This window comes from Castanea sativa, chromosome 7, assembly GCF_040712315.1.
Source record: "Castanea sativa cultivar Marrone di Chiusa Pesio chromosome 7, ASM4071231v1".
NCBI classification, from domain to species: Eukaryota; Viridiplantae; Streptophyta; class Magnoliopsida; order Fagales; family Fagaceae; genus Castanea; species Castanea sativa.
In genome coordinates this window covers 36789157-36809430 of record NC_134019.1, presented here as the reverse complement: position 1 = coordinate 36809430, position 20274 = coordinate 36789157, and the positions used below count along the sequence as shown (strand labels likewise).

Here is a 20274-nt window from a genome sequence, read left to right as displayed (position 1 = left end):
ACAGGTGAAGAAGAGTCCAAATCAGGATGAACGAGATCTGGGAACTCATTAGGAGGCACAATAGTGTCAATAGGATCAAAAGGCAGGGAAAATTCTGCAGAAACGGGAGGAATGGAATCTGGAATTGAAGGCTGACAAGGAAACATAGAATGAGAATTGAAGAAGGAAGAGGAACAATTTTAGACAACCAATGCTTAAATGGAAAAAAAAAAATTCTTTGAAGATGACATCTCTAGAAAGGAAAACTGATTTAGTGGCCAAATCATACAACTTATATCCTTTAGTGCCAAAAGGATAGCCAAGAAAAATGCATGCCTTTGCCTTAGGATCAAACTTGGTTCTATTCAATTAAAGTAGAGGCATAACATAAGCAACCTAAAGATTTAAGATGATGATAGAAGGGAGGATGACCTAAAAGTTTCTAATAAGGAGTGAGATTACCTAGAAGGGGACTAGGAAGTCTATTGATAAGGTATGTGACTGTAAGGACACAATCCCCCCAGAATTTCAAAGGTAGATTGGCATGGAATCTTAAGGCTCTTGCAACATTCAACAAATGCTGATGTTTTCTTTCAACAACAGCATTTTGTTGTGGTGTTTCAACACAAGACAGTTAATGTAAGATACCTTTGGAAGCATAAAATGTAGAAAGAGCAAATTCAGGACCTTTATTAGTCCTAAGCACCTTGATGGAAACCTTGAACTAATTAAGGATCATGTGAAAGAAAGACTGAACTAAGGAAGAAGCATCAGACTTATGCTTCATCAAATAAACCCAAGTACATCTACTATGATCATCAACCAAAGTAAGAAATTATCTTGAGCCATTCAGTGAAGGGGTAGATTAAGGTCCTCAAATATCAACATGGACCAAATCAAAGCAAGATAAAGAAACACTAGTAGAAGTAGGAAAAGGTAATTTGTGTTGCTTATCTAAAGGACAAACATAGCAATCAAAGGACTTATTGTTATTACAAGAATTCAGTTCAGGTACAATAGAGTTCAACAAAGCTAATCTTTGTGAAGAAGGGTGACCCAATCTTTAATGCCACAATCTAACAACATCATTGGAAGGAACAACATTATTGGAAGAGTCAAAATTACAAGTATTGACACTCTTATTACAAAGAAAAGATGACAATTTGGATAAAACCTCTGAAACAGAAGATGGTAAGGTGACAGAACTAGTGCACTGCAATGTATGAAGACCTCCTTACCTCTTACCCAACCCAATCATCTTCCAATGCTGTAAGTCCTAGAAAAAACAATAATGGGAAAGGAAAATACAGCAACAAGAAGGATTTTGGGTCAGTTTGCTTATAGAAATAAGGTTGAAAGAAAAACTAGGAATGCAAAGCACATGTTCTAGAGTTAAAGTTGCTGAAACTTGAACAACTCCAATATGAGTCACCTCAACCATGTCACCATTAGGAAGCTTAACAGATCTGAACAGAAGAAGTAATGGAAGTAAAGAAATGAATGGAATGCACCATGTGGTCCATTGCACCACTATCAAGAATCCAATCATGAGAACTGATATGTGAAGGATTGGCACTTGAAGAGAAAACAAAATGCTCAAGAGAGGGAGAAAACTAGATACCTGATAGCTCTTGAGCTTGAACATCCATAGATTGCTGAGTAATGATGGTAGCAACCTGATGAGTATTGTCCAAACATGCCTCTGGTGGAGCTTGAGTACCAAAGTGACATTTAGAGTTTAACAATCCAACCAATTGTTGATATTCATCCTTAGTGAGTGTGACAAGTTCACTTGCATTGTTCTTGAATTTATACCCAGGAGGATAGCCATGTAATTTATAGCACTTCTCAATTACATGTCACATGGCTCCATAATGAGTGCATTGTGGTCTTCCAATTTTGGACTTAGTGTAATTCTTGGCATTACCAGACTTAGTTCCTAGAGCTGTCAATAATGTTGCTGCATCAACCAAGGCTTTCTTCCCAGCACCCACCTTTCTTTGCTTCTCATCTTGAAGCAAAAGAGAGAAAACTTTGCTCAAGGAAGGTATAGGATCCAAAAGAAGAATTTGTCCTCTGACAGCTGCATAAGTCTCATTCAACCCCATTAAGAAAGACATAGTACAATCCTCTACTTGATGACCACAGGTACTTGTCCTATAATTGATAAATTCATCCCAAAGGCCCTTAAATTTGGTGTAATATGCATTGATGGTTAAATCTTCTTGAGTTAATTAAAGAACTTATCTCTTTTCTCAACTCAAAGATTCTAGGCCCATTGCCTTGCTCATATCTGTACTGCAAGTCAATCCACACATCTTTAGCAGTCTTGAAATAAACTATACTTGGTTGTAAATCCTTGGAAACAAAATTAAACAACCAGGCCAAGACTGTGTTGTTGCATATACACCAAGCTATGTAATAGGTGATCAACAGATTGAGGTTTAGGAATGGAGCCATCAATGAATCCTAGTTTGGTCTTGGCATCCAAAGAGATGAGGATTGCCCTACTCCAAGTGTTATAATTATCCTTAGTAAGAGGTTGAACTACCAATAGAAAACACCAGGATTATCACCACTGGATAGGAAATAGGAACTGGAGCTATTTTCCTAAGGCTAGACAATAGGAGCAGTAGCACTAGAAGTACTTTCAGTCATACTTAGTGCAATGATGAAGATTCAGAGTCCTAAATAAGAATTAGCAAACGAAAATCAAGAATTGATTTTCTAGAGAATTCTTCAAAGAAACAAGCAATGAATGCTGTGATATGATGTGCAACCAGATCAAATCAAGATACAATCTATAATCTTGATGAAATCACAACAGAAAACTACAAATTAGGAACTGAAACCCTAAGATTGAAGAATCAATTTCCAATTATGAAGAAGAGAATCTAGATTTCAATATGCTAAAGAAATCAAGATCCAGAAGATGATGAACTTAGTGCAAGAATCAACAGAAACACAATGAAGAAAATTTCTAGTCGATCTAAAGAAGAAGCATTAAGAAATTGAAAAACGAAATTGAACTAGGAAGAATCAGAGAATACCAGACTTTGAATGAATCTCTGAACTAGTTCAGCTCTGATACCATGTTGAAATCACATACAAGCTCGAAGGTTCAACAATGGAGGAAATGAACTCACAGAGAGAGAGAGAGAGAGAGTGAACATTCTAAAGCTTGTGTGAATGATTTCGTGTATATAATTATTATGCTCTGCTCCTTATATAATGAGAATAGAGAAGGAAAGAATAACAAAATTAACCAGCTAATGATCCAGCCAATACAACAAAGACACCTAGCTTAGAATCATAACAAACCACTAACTTGCACAGTGTAAACTACAGACCATTTAACACACTAAGCTACACTATGCTATTGTAGTCTAATTTATTATGTACAAAATACAAAACACAGATACAACTCTAGTATATACAAGATTATTACTGCTTAATAGATTAAAAATGCTACAATTCACGACAAGGATACCAATATCCTTAGCCTTGACATTAGTGTTGGCAAACAAGTTACCCAAAGCTCCAAACATAACTTGTTCAGCCTCTTCTCTTGCTTTTGCCATAGATGGTCTAGGAGGAACGAAATGCAAAGCTTCAAGTGTGTAAGTTTCCTCACCTATACCTGAGCGTTCAAGAATCTTGCGCTGAAACTCCAACGACGATTTTGTCAAAGACCCCGTTGAGCTTTAAGTTTTCCATGAACCGTTGGAACTTAAATTGGAGATGTGAAGGTGGACAATAACATGAATAGTCCACAAGGAAAATGGATCTAGGTCTGGCCATTATGTAAATGGTGGATCCAAAAAGGACAACGGTGGAGAAGATAATAACACTGACAAGGTTGTACTAGAGTTGAAGCCAGAGTTGGTGAATGTCATTTGGGTTGAGTTGTGAGGCTTGGACAATAATCATTATAATGAGAGGGACTATAAGCCTCCGATTGGATAACAATGAAAAATGAAAATTATTTCACTATTCAGCTTATTTTTGCTACTATTCATGGTCCTATTGCACTTTTTGATACTATTCATGGGCCCCACTATAGTATTTCAGCTAACTTTTACCTTTATCTATAGTACTTTCAGTAATAAGTTTTCAGTTTCAGCAAAATAAACGATATCTAAACAGACCCTAAAGATGAGAAATTATTAGGTCGACTAGGAGGATTGCTGATGTGGTCCTCCCAACCAATGAGATGATGTCACTTATGCAAATATGTGAGTGAACTTCCTAATTAGCACAAGGAATAAAAAATAAAAATTACCAAGCGATGTCACATTTGCATAAATAAGAGTATTTTATTGATTGAGAAGTCAAGGAGGACCACGTTAGCAATCCTCTTGGTGGACCTAATAATCCCATTAAACAAAGAGTTAAGAGGTGGAAACTAAGTAATGCTAACCAAGTTTCACGTATTTAAGATTCACACTTTGAAGGAAATCTAGGAGAATCCGGGTTTGGTGGATCTGAACCCCATCAATTTTGTTTGAGGACTCGGTGCTCATGGTTTTTGGATATTTGGGGTTGAAAGTTTGGAACTTTGAGATTGATATGTGCGTCTTTTGAAGTGGGGTTTTGGGGGGAGATGGATATATAAGTTGTACAGTGAAAAATAGGGACATGAGAGCTCTCAAAGAGAATTGGGCGAGTTTAGAAGGGATTGGTAAGTTCTGCAGTTTATGGTAGTCTCTTGCCCATTTGTACTCACTTGGGACTTCATTGACTAATTCACACAACGGGCTACTAAGTGACACGTGTCACCTCTCAAAAGAGCCCTCAACATATGCACATTTACCCAATTATACATTCATATACATAATTAAATACACTTGAAATCTCTAGAATTACTCAAATACCTCCAAAATTACTTAATGATTAAAAAACTCTCAAACCTTCCAAAATGGCCTAAATAACCCCTTAAAGTCTCGTAAAAAGACTAAAATACTCCTAAGCCTTCCAAAATGACAAAAAAAATATCCCTCCAAACCTTCAAAGTGACCAAAATACTTGAGGATGAGTGCATGATGAGAATTAACCATGATGTATTGATGTGAGAGAGAAAAAGAGGAAAATATTGGGTAGTGATTTGTCAATATTGAGAGACAAGATAAAGATAGCACTTCAAAAAAAAAACAAAAAAAGATAAAAAAAAACAAGGGAGGGCAAGTGTCTAGAAGAAAAAAATAAATCTCTATAATCAATGAATGCATGCCATGTACAATGCATTGAATATCTAAATTTCTCAACTAGGCCAAGTTAGTTGAGTGAGATTTGTCAATATTAGGTACGTCGAGTTGACCATTTTACCCCCATAATTCAATAGTTACAATAATGGGAAAAGTGGTATTTAAACCTTAGTTCTAATTAATGATAACTTCTTTCCTCATTTTTTAGAGATTGTTAGAATTTTATACATACTAAATATATTGTCCTGGCAACCTAGGCCAACGCACTTCTCTTACTCCCCTCGAGCACTTAATGCCTTGCAAGATACCAACTCGCCCAAATATTGTTGCGGTCTAGTTAATAAGAACCTAAGTTACAAGCATCTTAGAGTTATGATATTAAACTACAATCCCCTTGACAATTGAACAGGCTATTGAGCAACTTTTTTTTTTTTTAATAATTTGATAGTTGAAAGAATAAAATTTGAACTCTATATATTTTTGTTAGAAATTCTTGAAGGTGTCGACCGGTTAACCTTCCTCCTCCTTTTTTTTTTTTTTTTCCTTTTTTTTTTTCTCTCTCTATATGAATGAATAAATTCATAACGAAGCAAAGGAATTTGGATTCCCAAAGTATTAATACGTGATAAACTGATAATAAGCATAGTACAAGTCAAGTATATACAATCCTTACGTTATGTGTAGGTAACAGAATTTGCTGTCCCAAAGTATGACCACGTATATTCATTGACATTGCTGAGAGAGTTAATGCAGCTCCTAATGTCAACTCACAGCTGTCTGTTCGATTGACCATACGGTTTTTCATTAAATTCATGAATTAAATCCTCATCAAAATGTGATAAAATAAAATATAAAAAATCCTCATCAAAAGAGCTCTGTATCCGTGCAAACATATCCACAGCCTCACGGCTACGCCATACGTTTCGATTTATTCAATACCATGTGTGAAATGAAACTAGAATTTTCTCTTACAGCAAAACAAACCCGAAATAAATACTTGCTGTTCTATGAAGGAAAAAGATGATGTTTTTGCTGCAATGGAAAAGCTTTGAAAGATTGAGACAACTAATTAAATTTGGGAGAGGGGACCCTTTTGAAGGCTATAAATTGATTGGAGGAATAAATAAGGGGGCATGTGTCTTTATGCATACGGCAAAACATTGTATTATAATTAATTTTTATGGGAAATGTTGACGCACACAATAAGGTATTCGTCCATTACAAATGATTTAGTGTGGAGTTCACCTAATAAAAAATTTACATAAATTTAAATAGATAAGATGACTAAAAATATTAGGCAAAACTACATTATTAGTCCCTAAAATTTACCCTGTAAGTACAATTGGCCTTTTAAATTTTAAATGAGCGCTATTAGTCCCTTAAGTATAAAAAATAAGTAATATTATTTTTTTGTTAATTTATATAAGTGTTAATGCCTATGCGATTAACAAAACATTGACATAACATCTTTTTAATTGATATGACATTTCTTTTTATTAAAATATTAGTAATTTTGTTTAGATTTAGAACATCGCCTAAGATGGATAGTCCAGCTTGTCTCGGTAGGTGGTCACTAAAGAGAGGCCGGCAGTGAAAATTGATTTTTTTTTTTTTTTCAAAATGTTTTGGTTTTTACTCTTTTATTTTAAATATAAATAGATTTTTAACTTAAAATTGACTAGTAAGTTTTTCTTCAAAATAGCTTATATGTCATAGTTAAATGTTTGTTAATATCTTGTAGTAAAAGTGTAAAACTTGCCTTTATATTAATCATAAACAAACTAACTACTAAACACATGCACACACTTTATATGAATTAAAAATTATGTTTTTTTTTTTTTTGTTTTTGAGAAGAGCATTTCACGTTTTTCAAATGTGAGATTATTTTTTTTTAGTGGGTCTCGTGTACTGTTCACAGGACTTACAAGTACTTTATTCAAAGAAAGAAAACTTTAAAACTTGGTTCCACAGTACTATTCATACATTTAAAAATTATTTTGCTATAATATTTTTAATTTTTAACAAAATAAGCAGTATCTAAACAGACCTTACAAGGTAGATAGATTATCACATGGTCATTTATTGGGTATATGATTTCGTTGACTTTTCTGACACCTTTATGTTCATTTTGATAAAATTTAAAACACGTTCTTGTTCATGAACTGGGTTTTAAGGGGAAAAAAAATTATATACTGGTTTTTTTTTTTTTTGAGGGTATTGTCAAAAAACTGGGTATGCTTGCAGAGTAAACCGTACAGTTTTTTAAATCTGAAATTGGCAGTATATTTGATGCTTTTTCACTCTTTTTTTATGTAATATGGTTAAGATAAGATATTTCTTACATCAAATTTTTTTTGATACAAGATAGAATTTCTACTCTAACTTAATCTAAATATATATGTGTGTAAAGCTCTCCCCTTATACCTCACATTCCACAAGCATTTATATTTATGGAGTGACCACCGCACCAAGAATGAGCGGTAGTATTTCTTGCATCAAATTGATGTATGTATTCTCTCATAACTTATGAATTACACATAGTCATTAAATCCATTCACGGAAATAGAAATGATATATATATATATATATATATATATATATAAGATAATATTAAGTCCTTTTGTAACGGTACATTGGGTTAAATAATGTATTTGAATTTGGTGAGAGTGTAATTAAAGTGTGTGTATGTATTTAGTAGTTAATTTTTTTCTTAAAAAAAATAATAAAAAAATATTATGTGCCATTATCCTTATGTTTTCTTATCTTTTTAGTTGGGTAAATAGATGAGAGTGGGGTTAAATAGTAGATAGAGATTAAAGTTTCTTCAAAATTTAAATGTTATCTTTATCTTGTAAAGTCTATCTATTTAGTATTTATATGGCTTGATATTGAATAATAAAGCATGCTTAAATATATTATTATTGGGTGGGATTTTATTTAAGAGGTCTGAACTGCCTCAAAATAGACCATTTTATCAAATTAGAGGCCTTAATTCTTTTAAAGCAACCAAAAAAAAAAAAAAACATTGCGCACATAGCATATAATTATTGGACCTACCAATTAGAATGGACCATGTTCGTTGTGGCTAACTATTCTTTTGGTACAATTTCAACTTTTTGCATACCTACACCTAAATTGTTGTGAGTTTTCTTCCAAAAAAAAAATATATATATATATATATATATATTAAAAATTGTTATGAATTCCAATTAACTAAATTGATAAAGTTTATTATTGTCGAACTAATCTCATCACACGTACTCTGCGCATGCGATGAGGCTTTTTTTTTGTGGTTCCAATGTCATATTTTCCATTCATCTGAATTTTTAGATTATGACAACCCAAACGGGGACATCAATTGGAATTAAGTTTTCAAAGAAGATACATATTTTTCCTACCTGTGATTTAAAAATTGGCATTTTACCCACCTAAAGTTAGCTCTTTTGTCTCCCGTTACCCACCTTTGTTAAAAACATGGATAAATTTGTATTTTTGTTACCCTTTTATGTTTCTCTCCTCTCAAAACATAAAAAACTAAAAAATCAAGAGAAAAAAAAGATCTAAAAACTAGGTTTTGTAAAAATTAAAACCTAACTTTTACATCTTCTTTTCATGTATCAACTTTTAGATCTTCTAATTTAACAAATTAAAAATTGAAATTATTGCGATGTTTTTCGTTTCCCAAATTACAAATCCTTATTTGCTACTGGTTGCTGCCCTTGGTTCTGGCAACTAGTTGTTCACTCTGTAAGAGCATTCTCATCAAAGGTTGTAAAAATTTTAGCATTTAGCATCTAAAAAACCGACTTTATAACATTTAATACATCACTTTACAATACAACCTACATCAAAACTTCTATTTTTTTACCACTTCATATAAATAATCTTTCTTTATTATTTTTATTAATTTTTTATTCTTTCTCTCTCCCTTTGTCTCTCTCTCTCTCTCTTTCTCAACCTAGAACCTTCCCCCTCTCTTTGATCTTCTACTCTCAAACCTTCTCCCTCTCAATAGTAATCCAACAAAGAAATAACAAAAAGAAACAAAACCCAGATTGATTACCGAAGTACGATGAACACCGAACCAGAGTATAACGAAACCCACTAACGGCCCAGAATGCCGCTTCATCATCTCGGCCTAGATTCCGCCTTCGACATCTTCGAAAAATTGGAAGGTCGGAGATTGGAGTCACCAGAGGTCGTGGATTTCTTGCCCCACTCCTTCTAGGCCTCGTTCTCCTCACCGTCAAAAAGATCGTCAAGATTGTCCGTTATGTGAGAAGCAGAGAGAAGGAGAGAAAAGACAGAGAGAGTGAGAGTGAGAAAGAGGACTGAGTGAGTCTGAGGAGAGAGAGAATTAAAAATATTAAAAAATTATAACATCTTGCTACAGTGCGCTCTCAAAAATGAGAGCACACTGTAGCAAGATGTCAAATTTTTTAGTTTATGGCATCTTTGATGGAGTGGGTTTTTGTGATTATAAATGCTAAAAATAGCATTTTAACACTTATAGCACCTTTGATAAGAATGCTCTAAGGATCTTTTTATTTTTATATTTTGTTTAGATTTGTGAAGCTTAGTTTATCACATCATTGTCCAAAATGCCCTTTTCATTCTTTGTTTGTATTTCCAGCACGCTCTTCATTTTTATGCTTGGTGTATTTTATCCATACCACCGAGGAGCTTTTTTTTACTGCACTGGTAGTTATATATGCACTCACGTCTTGGATAGCAGGATACACAGCATCCTCTTCAGTGCCAACTGAATGCTTGATGTAATTGATGCAGTTGCTTAAGGCCTTAAGAAAATAAAAAGGCCCCCAAATTTTAACCAATAGGGTTATTTATAACCAATAAATAAAATGATATTTTTTATCAAATGAAAAAAAAAAATGTTATGTCCACAACATTTTTCACAACACTTTTATAATAAATCGTAAGTAGCAGATTGTTATAGCCTATTATTGACGGCAAAAAAATAATTAAAGTGGTGGGTTCAAATAGAAAACAAGAAGTAAATTAACTCCTAGCATTTGTTGTGAAAAATATTGTGAATGTTGCACTTTTCAAAAAAAAAAAAAAAAAAAGGAGTTATACACAAAAAAATTCATAACATTATTCACAATAGTTGAGTTAGCAAACTTTTACTAGTTCTCATCTAAGTCCACCATTGACATCACTCTTTTGCTTACCATTATCAATCTGTCACATCAACAAATGTGAAAAATTCTGTCAAATTTTTTGTATTTATAAACTTTCTAAACTAAGAAAAAAAAATCTACGTAATTCATGTTAATTAGTAATAATTTTGCATCTAAAATAAGATAATCAGTTTTTGCCTTAGGCCCCTAAATGCATCAAGTCGCCCTTGATCCTCTCTTTCTATAATCAACTTGAGGAAAGAACTTGATTAGTCTAGATGAATTATGTCTATGAATTTAGCTTAGGCCATGGTGCTTCTTAAAATAAGACTTGGTGAACTTAATTAATTTTTTTCCATTCTCTAGTTCAGGGGAGGAAACGCATAATTTTAATTTTTAATGTGTTAAAATAAAAGATCTAAAAATTTATACATAAAAAGAAAATGTAAAAGTTAGAATTTTAATTTTTACAAAACCTAGCTTTTAGATTTTCTTTTCCCTTGATTTTTTAGTTTTTTATGTTTTGAGAGGAGAGAGTTATAAAATGGTAACAAAAATACAAATTTACCCCTGTTTTAACAGAGGTGGGTAACAAGAGACAAACGAAGCTAATCTCAAGTGAGTAAAGTGCAAATTTTTAAACCACATGTAGGCAAAGTATTTTTTGGGCAAACCACAAGAGGGCAAAGTGTAATTTCCCCTATTTTTCATTTTTTTTTTAAATTTTGGATAAGTTTTTTTTGAAGGCATGGATTAGTAAGAGAGTGTCCTATTTTGTAAGCATTTTAAGTGGAGTTTGAGATATATTTTTACCTCTCTAAGTTTTGTGTCTATTAAATGTAGAGTTTAGGAGTATTTCTGAATTACATAAAAGTCCAGTCCAAAAGGAGAAATTCTGTTATCAATAGTATAAATAAGAAATCTAAGTTCGAATTCTCTAGCTATATCAAAAATTAATGAAGGTATGAGCTTCCAAGATATTCAAGCGTTTAATTTAACTTTACTAATTAAACAAGCGTGGCGATTAATTCACAACACTCATTCACTATTCTATCGGGTGTACAAGTCTAGGTACTTTTCTACATGCTCTTTTATGGATGCCAACCTTGGCAATAATCCTTCATATGTGTGGCGTAGCTTGTTGGCAGCAAGGGATATCATAAAGGAAGGGTCAATGTGGATGGTGGGTGATGGGAGAACTATTGAAGCTTCAACTTATAATTGGCTGTCTCACAAGCCAGTGGTTCTAGGAGAACCTCGGCCTAATTTATATGCGAGGGATCTCATTGATTCGGCCACTATGCAGTGGGATAGAGATAAAAATCAATTGGGATCTTGTCATCTTGGTCTCCAAATGGAGCAGAAAGCATAGATTTAAATCCTATCATATTGATTAAAATCCTATCATATTGATTAAAATATATTATGAATGGTTGATTTTGACGTGGACATGGATAGAATTTTTATTTTATTTTTTATTGAAGATTAGAAGAATTCATCTACGTTAAGCATTGAATTTTCAGCACCATGGGCCACTCCTAGTCGTATGGCTTACTTATTAAGCCCTATAATAAGAGCTAGCAAGCTAGAGTGTTACATAAGTAGTTGGATTGTGTGGCAATTGGCATGTATAAGGTACAAATTAAAATCGAAGTTTGGGTAGTTTCAACTCAATATTAATGGGAATAGGTTGCAGACTGCAGTGTTAGAATTAAACAAAAATAAAAATAAAAATTGCAGTGTTACATAAGCAGTTAGGGTATATAACACTCTCAAGTAGATGTGTGACATATACAAGACACAATTAAATGAAAAAGTATGGTTTACTTTTTGTGTATGGAGCTAAGTTAGGGTGTTAAATAAGTAGTTAGAACATGTGACATGTATAAGACACAAATCAAAATCAAAGTTGAAATAGTTTATACTCCATATTAAGTGGAATAAGTTGGGGTATTGCACATGTTGTGGGGATGTGTGATATAAACAAGATATCAAATCAAATCTTTTTGGTAGTTTTAGTGGGTTTCAGTTAGCTCAACTGGTAAAGTTTCTAATAATTGAATAAGAGATCTGGGATTCAATTCCCGCCTATACCAAAAACCGATTAGTGTCTTGGTCTAATAATAAAGAGTTATCATCAAGAGTAGACGTCATAAGTTGAAACTCTAAAAAAATATATTTAACTCTATAGTGACTAGATTATTTGATGCCCTCAATGTACATACGATAGAATTTAAATTTATGACATTTCCTCTATGATTTTTTTTTACCATCACGCTAAAATACAGATAGACAAGAGTCATGCTTATAGCATTAATTGACAATAAAAGATTTTACGAATTGAGCTAAATGGAATCTGCATTTGATATCTTTTTATAATGATTGATTAAAAGAGAAAAATTAATTAATAGAACCCTAAACTTAAATTGAAAATATATAGTTTATTTATTTATTTATACTTAAACATGAGTGTATATGGTGTATGTTACTTCTAATTTATCTATCAGTGTTAATTATTATTATTATATAATATTACCTTTTTTTAGGGGTAATTATATAATATTACTTTGAAATTACAATGTTATCCTAACCCCCATCAAATTGGATTATATATGTTCTGATATTCATATGGTCCCCAAAACACTCTCCATTCCACAATTCTATATTCCCAATTGCAATTTTTATTACTAATGTCTCCCATACTAGTCTCATCATTCAAATCGATAAGGTTTCAATTAATTAATTAAAAAAACAAAAGAGTTTAATTATTCAATTGTGAATCTAGTATATGGTTATTTATTCGCTCCCAGGTTTTCTGGCGCCATGTCCACAAGTTCTGCCAAACCATTGTCATCCATATATGTCATTTGCAATCTTATATTGTTACAGTTAATTTCAGAGAGGCAACGCTTGGCTCAATCAACACCCTCCCCTAATGAGTCTATTCTCAATAGGCATTACCCAATGTAGTGTTGGATCATTTTAATATTAAATAATTAAAATGAATAAATGTTATAACATAAATGTAAAGATGTGGGAATGAATACGGAAGATGAGAAGTTAGTGAAAATGTTTAATCTCACATTGAAAATGAGAGAGACTATTTTATTCTTTTTAATTGTGGTGATTAATGGGCTAACATGAATTGTCTCAGATATTGGGCTAGATACGTGCACATGAGGGAGGTAAAGCATGGAGGTATTTGGGTAGTAATTTCGTGAGGCCCATTGAGCCTATAAACAAATTCATTTAGACCCAATCCAAGTGATTGCAATATACAAAAAAAAAAAAAAAAAAAAAAAAAAAATAGAGAGGTTCTTGGCAAAGAAGGGTGTTCTTTCTGGTAGAACTTTGGGCTTGAACATTTTGTGCACCAACAATTTTAAGGAGATTCAATACATGGAGCCTACACAAAAGAAACCAAATGAGTTGGTTGGAAATCTCAACAAGCCCTTTTTGCTTTAAGGGGGCCCACTTCAAGAGGTGGAAAAAAAAAGGTCATCTTCTACTTAAGTCTTCTCAAAGTTGCCTACATTTTCACTGACAAGAATCCATCAAATGTTTCTACCGATGAGATGAGTGAGGAAGAATTTACTCTCCAACAAGAAAAAATAGATAAGTATACAAAAGATGAATATAATTGTCGCTCTTATCTTTTGAATTGTCTTGCCGATCATTTCTATGATTATTATGATACAACTTATAATTCTGCAAAAAATTTTGGAAAGTTTTACAAAGCAAGTATGATACTGAGGAGGTTGGTGCAAAGAAGTATGCTACTAGTAGATTTTTCCGTTACCAAATGGTGGATGGAAAATCGGTGGTGGATCAAGCATAAGACTTCCAAATGATTGTGGCAGAATTGAGATCCGAAGGTATTAAGATTGGAGAATAACTGGCATAATTGATAAACTATCACAATCTTGGAGGGAGTTCTAAAAGACTTGGCGGCACAAACAAAAGGAGACATCCTTGGAGACTTTGATCACACGCATTCGTGTGGAGGAGAAGGCTAGAGGACAAGATGCACTCATGACACAAGAGAGCAATGGTAATTCCACCACAAAGGTAAACCTTATTTCATCCAATAATAATATACCCAAAAATCATTTTCCTAGAAATGGTCAATTGAAGCTTTAAAAAAGGGTTTTCAAAAATAATAATAGACCTCAAGGAAGGGGAAATCCGAATAAAAATTACAATAAGAACCAAGGACCCCCTTCACATGATCAATTTAATAGATTCTGTTTTGTCTATGGTAAGAGTGGGCATATTGCTCGATTTTGCAAATTTCGGAAACGTGAATCTGTCCCGCAGGCTAACATAACCGAAGAGTCTTTAGTGGCTATGACTACAGACATCAATATGATGCAATATGTTGAAGGGTGGTGGGCAGATCTGGTGCTAATAGGCACATTTGCTATGACAAAAATTAGTTCAAGTTGCACACTCCTTTTGAAGAAGAAAAAACTGTTATACTTGGTGACTCTAGCAAAACCAAGGTTCTTGGGAGTGGTAAGGTTGAATTGAAATCCACTTCTGGACGTGTGCTAACATTGAAAGATGTACTTTACACTCCGTCCATAAGAAAGAATTTTATGTCAAGTTTTTTGCTTAATAAGACTAGCTTCAAGCAAACTATAGAATTTAATAATTATGTAATCGCTAAAAATGGATTATTTGTGGGCAAGGGTTATGCTTGTGATGGAATGTTTAAATTGAATGTTGAGAATAATAAAGAATCTACCAGTTCAGTTTATATGCTTTCTTCTATTAATTTTTGGTATGCTCGTTTGTGTCATATAAATAGTAGATTTGTGGGAATCATGAGTAGTTTCAGATTAATTCCAAGACTGTCAAAAGATTTTGAAAAATGTGAAACTTGTAGTCAAGATAAGATTACAAAAGGCCTTATAAAAGTGTTGTAAGAAATACCGAATTGTTTGAGTTAAACTCCGATTTATGTGAATTTGAGGGAATTTTAACTCGTAAACGAAATAAATATATTATCACTTTTATTGAAGATTTCTCAAAATATACAACTATTTATTTGTTGAAAAATAAAAGTGATGCTTTTGAAAAGTTTCAAGATTTTTTAAAAGAAGTTGAAAATCAATTCAGTAGGAAAATAAAAAAGAATAAGAAGTGATAGAGGCCATGAGTATGAATCAAGTTTATTCAACTCATTTGTTCAGTCTTTGAGAATTATCCATGAAACTATTGCACCATATTCACCTACTTCTAATGGTGTGGCTAAAAGAAAAAATAGAACTCTAATTGAGTTAACAAATGCTATGTTAATTAAATCTGGTGCACATTTACATTTTTGGGGTGAAGCTATTTTAATTACATGTCATGTTTTGAATAAGGTGCCACATAAAAAGTCACATACCACATCTTTTGAGATGTGGAAAGGACATAAGCCAAATTTGAGATATTTGAGAGTATGAGGTTGTCTTGCTTATGTAAGGCTTACTGACCCTAAAATACCTAAATTAGGTATAAGAGCTACTACCTGTGCTTTTCTTGTTTATGTAATTAATAGTACAACCTATAGATTTTTTTATCTTGAAAACAAAATAATTTTTGAATTTAGTGATGCAATTTTTCATGAAGAAAAAATTCCTTTTAAATTAAAAAAATAGTGGGGGTGAAGAAAATATTTTGTCACAACCTAGTTCTTCTACTTCACATTTACAAAATCAAGAAAATTTTGAAATGGAACTTAGAATGAGTAAAAGAGCTAGAGTTGAAAAGGATTTCGGTCCTGATTATTATGTTTTTTAACATTGTGGAAAATCCCCAAAATTTAAAAGAGGCTTTAACATCACTTGATGCTATGTTTTGGAAAGAGGTTGTAAATAATAAGATGGAATCTCTAATTTCTAATAGAACTTGGAAATTAGTAGATCTTCCACCGGGTTGTAAGACCATAGGTTGTAAATGGGTTCTCAGAAAAAAAGTTGAAACCAGATGTATCAATAGATAAGTTTAAAGCTAGACTTGTTGTAAAAGGCTTTAAAAAAAAAGCTGATCTTGATTTCTTTGATACTTTTTCTCCGGTAACAAGAATTACATCTATTAGATTGTTAATTGCTATTGCTGCAATTTTTTATTTGAAAATTCATCAAATGGATATAAAAACTGTTTTTCTAAATGGGGACCTAGAGGAAGAGATTTATATGAATCAACCCGAAGGTTTTGTAGAGCCTAGACAAGAAAGCAAGGTATGAAAGCTAACTAAGTCTCTATATGGCTTAAAACAAGCACCAAAACAGTGGCATAAAAAGTTTGATTGGTGCATGATTGAGAATGGTTATAAATCAAATGAATGTGATAAATGTATTTATTCTAAATCATGAAATAATTTACATGTTATTATTAGCCCCTATGTAGATGATATGTTGATTTTTTGCTCAAATATGCATGTTATAAATGAGACAAAAAAATATGCTTAAAAACCATTTTGATATGAAAGACCTTAATGAGACTAGTTTTATTTTGGGTATGAAAATTACAGAAACATGTGATGGAGTATTTCTTGATCAATCACATTATGTTGAGAAAATATTGAGAAAATATAGTTTTCATGATCACAAAAGTGTAACTACTCCTTTTGATTCTAGTGTTCATTTATTTCTTATGAATAATGATGATGAGATTTTTAATCAAAAGAATTATGCTAGCATCATTGGTAGTTTGCGTTATGCTACTGATTGTACTAGACTTGACATTGCATATGCAGTAGAAGTGCTTAGCAGATTTACTAGCAAGCCTAGTAAAGATCATTGGCTAACAATTGAGTGATTCATGAGATATTTAATTGAGACCAAAAGTTATGGCTTATTTTATAAAAAATATTCTGCTGTGATTGAAGCTTTTAGTGATGCCGATTGGAATACTTTGTCAAGTGATTCTCTCTCTATCATTAGTTATATTTTTACCTTAGGTAGTGGTGCTATTTGTTAGAAATCTAAGAAGCAAACAATAATTGCTAATTCAACAATGAAAGCTGAATTAATAGTATTAGCTTCAGCTAGTGAAGAGGCAAATTGGCTTAGAGATTTGTTATATGAAATTCCACTTTGGGAAAAGCCAATTTCACATATTAATTCATTGTGATAGCACTGCCGCAATTGGTAGAGTTAAAAACCATTATAATAATGGTAAATCCAGACCTATAAGAAGAAAGCACAGTACCGTGCGATCTTATTTGAGTAGTGGCTTCATAACTATGAATTATATTAAATCTAATAATAATCTTGTAGATCCATTTATCAAGGCCTTAGCAAAAGATAGGGTCTGGAATACATCGAAGGGGATGGGACTAAAGTCCATAGAATCATGAGTCACGTGTGAGGATACCCAACCCAAAGACCAGAGATCCTGAGAATTGGGTTCAATAGGAAAAACAAATCATACGATGGTCGTAAGAAATGCACTATTTATTTTTTTAACTATTTATTTTGTAAATAATTTTTAATTATTCATCCCTATGATGTAAGTGCATTTATCCTGTAATGTGAAGAGGTTGAGTAAAAAACTCCTAATGAAATTTGTAACTCGTATGAGTGGAGTGTCAGAATTACAAGAGCACCATTGACAAAATTTCACCTATGTGAGTGTGGGGGTGGGGCCGCTCCCTATGAGATTTGGACTTAATCTTAAATACACTCATGAAACTGGGATAAGCACACGGCCATAAAGTGCTAGCTATAAAAGCTCATGTCAACACCTGGGTTGTTATGTGTAAACTGTTCACGTAAAATAATTTGCAAGCGTACAGAATCGTAACAAGTAGTAAAGTGTTTTTAGAAAACGAATGTCAAACCCACAGGGATTAACTATGCTATTGAATACCAAAATTCACTAAATTAATTACTCTTTGGAAAATCGAAAAATAAATGGAATGTTCTACTATCTAAATTAAATTAAACTATTTAATAAAAATAAATCTACGAATAGAAGATTAACAAAATGCAAAAATCTAAAAGTGTAAAAATATGATAAGAATGGATTTAGAGCGGTTGATTTCACCTAACAAATCCCACACAATTTATTCTTCCTAATTATTAAATTCTAATAATCTCCCGTTGATGATTAAAAATTCCTTAAGTATTCAATATCTTCTCTCGAATAATATCAAAAATATCTTCAACTAACAATTCCATATCTCTATGTGAATTTAATTAATTGGAAACTCATTATGTACTTTGAATTTTCTGAAAAAATCACACTAATCGCGGTAAAGCATCTCTACTTTCGCTCAACTAATGATGTTTAATTCTAGAACTAAAATAACAAATCACCTTTCGGTCTCATTGTAATTCAATTGATCAAACAATAATTCGTAAAAAAATTAATAAGCACTCAATCATGAAAATATTAAAAATAAAATAACTTAGAATATAAATTGTGTGTTCATTGCTAGACTACATCAACGCTCTAGAAAATAAATTTAGTTCATAATAAAATTGAAAAGAAAACAAATTAAACTTATGTCTTTCATCTGAATTTGTTGATCAACATGAAGCTCTCGCCTTTGTCCTCAGATCCTCCTCTTCATAATGACTCCTAAAACAAGTTCTTCTATGCGGCACTCCATTTTCCTCTCTGGTCTCTTTCTTTTTTCCCTAAAGAGCCTTTAAATAGGTTAAGAAATCCTATTCCCGTTTGGAGAAAATCCCAGATTTTTAGACTTCACTTAACCAACAATTTTGGCCCATTTAAAGTCAGAATTTGGACTTTTGATAAACTACAAAGTTGTAGCCCTTTAAGTTAAATTTCCAGCCCAACTTGAATCATCTCGATTGGATATCTGAGCCGAAATTTATGCCAAAAATACTACTGATGTGCAGGCTGGAATCCTAATCCGAATTGGACTTGGATTTGGTTCAAATTTCCTTTGATTCCTTGCTCCACTTGGACTTGAATTTAATTGGGTTGGTCTTCTCCAATGGACCTAATTAATCAGATTAATTTGGGTAGTAATTTCATGAGGCTCTATTGAGCCTATAAAAAAACTCATTCAAACCCAAAAAAATACACATAAAAAAAATAGAGAGGTTCTTCTTTAAATATTCAGAAGTATTATTCAGTTTCTCTTTGTGTCAACATGTAGAAATTGAAGCGACCAGATAAAAAAATTTCTTAGCACCAACCAAAACTGCTAGCTAGTAATGCACTAGTGCCTGTTTAATTTTTTGTGTATAACTTAGAATATTTATCTCAAAATCATATGAAGTATTGGTAAAGAGATCCGGAGGAATGCATATCATGATCTATTACAAACAAGATGATCAACCCTCTATTAGTTATTTATTGATCACAAAGTTTGCATTGGAGCCCACTTTCAATTTGAATTTGATCTAAAGGATGAACTAATCATATAGATCAGTTTTTTTTTTTTTTTTTTTTCGTTTTTAAAGGGTAAGGGGATGGTTAGATTGAATGGTCACAAATGCAAATCAGTTTTTCTGTACCAAAAATAAAAGGAAAAAAGAAATGGTCACAAATCAATGAACCGTCCAAAATTTGAATTGAATTAAAATTTTATATAATAAAATAAATAAAAACTAGATTTATACCCACAAAAAAGCAGATTTTTAGAGGAAAAAAAATAAAAACACAGATTTATTTAAGCATTTTATTTAATTTTAGGATATTATGAGTTTTGACTAAATAGCTGCACTTTCTTTTGATTTTGCATGTTGGGCCTATTTGGTAAGAGTATTTAAATACAACTAGATAATTTTATGTGCGATGCGCAGATCCTTTCAAATTTATTTGAAATAATTTTTATGTTTTTTAAGACCTATTTATAATATTCATTTTTTTGTATAATATTTATGCTTTACCAAAATATTACCAACTTCTTTGAAACTCAATTTTCTTAATTCATATTATATATTAATTAATTATATATATATATATATATATATATATAATTC

General features: G+C 32.2%; 1 pseudogene; it reads right to left on the bottom strand.

Annotated features, from left to right (window-relative positions):
- Positions 1 to 20274, bottom strand: part of LOC142644401 (3-ketoacyl-CoA synthase 4-like) — a 32661-nt pseudogene that overhangs the window by 3609 nt on the left and 8778 nt on the right.